Source organism: Cynara cardunculus (assembly GCF_001531365.2).
Source record: "Cynara cardunculus var. scolymus isolate 2C chromosome LG 12, CcrdV1, whole genome shotgun sequence".
Taxonomy (NCBI): Eukaryota; Viridiplantae; Streptophyta; class Magnoliopsida; order Asterales; family Asteraceae; genus Cynara; species Cynara cardunculus.
In genome coordinates, this window is record NC_037539.1 from 19,594,361 (window position 1) to 19,599,276 (window position 4,916).

Consider the following 4,916-nt stretch of genomic DNA (forward strand, 5'->3'; position numbering starts at 1 on the left):
GGTGCTTTTGCTACAGGTGCTGCTCCAAGTATTAAATCAATCCTAAATTCAATAACTCTATCTGGAGGTAGCCCTGAGAAGTCTTCTGGAAAGACTTTAGAATATTCACTTACAACCGAAATTAATTCTTGCTTACTCTATTCTTTCTTAGCATCAATTATGTAAGCTAAAAATCCTGGGCATTTCTTTTGGATATATTTTCTGGCTTTCATCACAGATAGCCAACTGGTACGATGATCCTGATGATCACCATAAATTACGACTGTCCCTCTGTCAGGTAACATAATTCTAATCATCTTTTCATTACAAACGATGCTGGCCTTATTTTCTGCCAACCAATCCATCCCTATTATCACATCAAATTCTTTCATAGGCATGAGAAACAAATAGATGGGTAGCTCACAATCCTCAATCATGATAGTGCAGTTTTTAATCATATAACTCATAGATACTTGACCGTTTGCAATATCAACTACTAACTTATCGTCAAGTGGCACGAAATTCATACGAGCATAAAAGGCAAATGATGGGGATACAAATGAGAAGTTTGCAGCCGAGTGAAATAACACTTTAGCGTGTAAGGAGTTCACGAAAAATGTACCTGTTACTACATCGGGTGTAGTTTCTGCTTCATGTTTGGTCATTTGAAAAGATCGACCCCACGCCCCACCCGTTGCTCCTCTACCCATATTTGGCCTTCCTCGGCCTGTTGATGTATTGCTCCCCATGGTTAACTGTGGGGCTTTCAATTGTGGACAATTTGGTCTGAGGTGATCTGGAGAATTTCAATTAAAACATCTTTTAACTATTGGGCAAACATTCGACAAATGACCTGTTTCACCACATTTATAACATTTCCTTAGCTCAATACCGCATTCTCCATGATGAACTTGATGACATCGGGAACAATTCCTTTCATTGAATCTTTGTATGGGCCTGTTTCCATGCTTTACATCTTTTGGTCCTTTGTATCCGGTTGATGGACCTTTCCATTTCCCCTTTTCTATTGCTTTCCCTTCTTCTTGTATGTTCTTGTTTCTTTCTGTTACCTCTGCTGCATCAACTGTTGGGTTTGAGTAAGAGCTTCAATGTTGTATTCAAGTTTCTCCTTAAGTGTATTTGTTTTGTAATAGTGTAGCTTTAATATTTTCTTAGTATTAATAGTATTTTCCTTGTAATTGTCATTACCAAGCGATTAGCATATTGTAATCAAGATTAGAGCTGTAACTTCTCTCTTTCAATCAAATTAGTAACATTTGATGATCTATTCTTCTCTACTATTCTATTTATCTTGTTCTTGAATATTTTATCATTTTTGTATGAATCATGGACTTCACAATTGGTATCAGAGCATACTGCAGCAGTTTTGATTAGAGGATTAAACAGTTTCGCACATTTATGCACGAATTTTTGAAGATTGATCAATCTGGGTCTATGATGTTCATCACTGTTCTTGAGTGTTTTTCGTCCAGATTGGGTTTTTGAGCCCAAATTGGTTATTTTTTGCGTGTTATTTGAAAATGTTTACATCGCTAGATTCATTTTTGTATTTCGAACAATTTTGATTCACACTATTTTTTATTTTAAGCAAGTTTTAAACCTGTTTTAGTCGAATTTTGAGTTTTCGTATTCTRKAAAATATTCTTCAAAAGTCATATTTTTCATGTTTTGATCCAAAATTTTGGTAAAAAGTGTGAAATTTTGTGTTTTTGGTTGAATATTAGTCCGCTTAAGACTTGTGCGATTCAGGGTGTTATCCGCTTAATACTTGTGCGATTTAACATCCGTGTGTTTTGAGTTGTTTGTTATAGGTTAATCCGGTTAACACTTGTGCGGATAAACAAGCAACTCAAATAATTTGTCTGGTAAATCATTGATACCTTGAGCGGATTATTGAGCGATTTAATCAATCCGGCTGGTAAGTATTTGGTAACCTGAATGGATTAGTGAGCGATTTACACAATCCAACTGGTAAGTCGTTTAAGTGTTGTGCGATTTGGTAAGCGATTTAGAGAATCCGCTTGGTAAGACTTGTACTTAGTGCATTTGTCTATTTGAGGGATTTATATTTTTGATTGTACATTCTTTCGTGATTGAACGGATTTTGACTTTTTGATCGATTTAAATCTTTGACTTTTGAACGATTTGTTTTAGAAGGACCTATACGTACTTTGACTTGTTGACTTTGTTGACTTTGACTTGTTGACTTGTTGACTTTTTACGTCCGATTTTCATTTTGGAATTTTGACTAAGTGTTTAAAACATCCGATTTGAGAATTTTAATTCAAATTGATTTTTGTGCCTTATCCGTATTTCTTTTTGCTTAATCTGCTTGAATTTTGGTAAATTGTTTAAATCTGGTTAAGTGTTGATAAGTGCTTGTGTGCGATTTAGAATTGCTCATTGTCCGGACTTCTAATCCGGATAATTTGATTGAAAAAGTTCTTTGTTGTCTGGACTTTCAATCCGGATAAACTTGACCGGATTCCTAATCCGGATAAGTATAAGTGCCAAAATTTTCTAAGTGTTGAATGTGTGAAAAGTTTTGTTTAGAGATTATCAGAAATATTTTCGTAAATTGATCTTTTGATTCAAACTTTGAACTACAGTTGATCCTATTTTCATACGAATTGATACGATGAATTCACGAGAAGCAATGACTATTGGTACTGATACCAAGCCACCTGTTCTGTTTCGTGGTGATTATAATCAGTGGAGAGATAGATTTCTGAACTTCATTGAAATAATGAAAGAAGGAGATCTGATTATGAAATCTTTAATGGAAGGTCCTGTTGAATTCTTCCTAGAGTTAGATGTTGATGTAGTAGAAGGCATACCTGTTCAGAAAATACCCAAACTAAAGCATCAATATTCATCTGAAGAAAAAGAGAGAGCCCATGCTGATGTACTCTGCAAGTCTTATATGATGCAAGCATTGACTAATGATATTTACACTAGTTTTGATAGTCATAAATAATCAGGTCACAACATGTGGGTTCAAACTGAAAAGATGATGATGGGTTTGAAAGTGGGACTTCAGCTGAAGATTACTAATTGTATTTCAGCTTATGAAGAGTTCAAGGCTAAAGAAGGTGAAAGTCTTGATGATGTCTATAATAGGCTTGCCAGACTGCTTAATGAGCTGACAAAGAATGGAATTTCTAAAACTACAATAGAGACTAATGTTAAGTTTCTTAACAATCTCCAATCAGAGTGGAAACCATTTGCTACTCATATCAGATTCAATAAACAGTTATCTGATATCGATATTCATGAAATTTATGAAACTCTGAAACAAAATGAGCAAGATGTTCTGGAAATCCGAAATGCAAAGAAGAAAGAAAAAAGAAGTTGTTGATCCTTTGGTTCTTCTATCCGAGAGAAAGGAGAAGAAATTAAAAAGCAGATCTGGAAAGCAAGTCAAAAAAGTTAGCCAGTCAAGTGAGTCTGAAAAAGAAGACAGTAACAGCTCAGATTCAGATTTTGAAATGTCAAAGATCCAACAGGCAATGGCAATGTTGACTAAAGCATTCCAGAAGTTCTCAAAAAGGCCACACTCGAACAACCAGAGATTCTCATCAGGCTCAAAATATGAATACAAAGACAAGTTTGGCGAGAAGAAGAAATATGAAGAAAAGAGGTTTGAGAAGAAGTATGAGAAAAAGCCGAAAGAAAAGAAGAAATTTACCAAAGGTGTAGCTGACGAGAACACTAAGTGTTATAACTATGGTAAGCTAGGCCATTTTGCTGTCAATTGTAGGAAGCCGGTAAATCGAGATACCGACTACTACAAGAACAAATTTCTTCTGCCCAAACAATGAGATGCCGGCAAAGCACTTATGGCTGAGGATGAACACTGGCTGAATCTGACTGATGAAGAAGAAGAAACTAAAGTTGTTGCACATGTGTGCTTGATGGCTAGAACAGATAAAGGTTTGTCAGGTAAAGAAGAGGAACATACTGCGGAAATGAATGAAGAGGTATTACATCAATCATGCATTAAACAGATGCAAAAGATRAKGCTCAAAATTCAAACTTTCTAGCAAGAATTAAAATCAGAAAAATTGCGTTCAAATAATTTTGAAGATCAATTAAAAACGCAAAAAGAAAAATATGTCAAATTATATATTGAAAATGCTGGAAACTTGAATTGGGCTAAGTCTTTGTTATCTGAGTCCAATGTCGTAAAATCAGAATTATCTGATTTGAAGGAAAAATATATATCATTAGAATTAGTTAATGAAGAACAAATTGTTAAAATAAGTAAGCTTGAACGTCCAATAATTCAGTTAAATAAAATTCTGAAGGTTAAAGAAGAAATTTTATACAAAAGAGGACAAACTGATCAAACCATTTTTCTAAACAAAACATCTGAAACGAGATATTTTAACCCTCGGGAAGGGCTGGGATATGAAAATCCAAAATTTTTAGAAAAAGGTTTACGTTATGCCTCGATCTTATATAATTATTAATATCTTTATTGTGGTACAGAGTATTCGGTAAAATTTACAAAATCTTCTGACGAGGTCGAACAACAAGAAGATTATAATCGTCAAAGAAAAGACAAGATGCAAGTTCCGTTTGATTATTCAAATCTAAATGAAAGTTACAAAAATCAAGACTCCGCAATTTCAACAGATTATTTCCATAGTTATTCAAAGGCAGAGCTTGAAGCAAAACCAGCTGAACCAAACCCTTACACTCCTACTCTTATTTTAGAAAAAACAAGTGGTTCAGTTGAAAAAGATTTTAACTGAAGAAAAACTTTCATTTAACAAGCAAAAACAAGAATTTTTAGATAAAAYTGAACATTTACAAAATTCTATAATAAAAACGAAACATGTTGAGTATGAGTATTTTTCGTGCGAAAAATCTTTGAGTGAAGCCAATGACTTAGAAGAAATAAATGTTGTTAA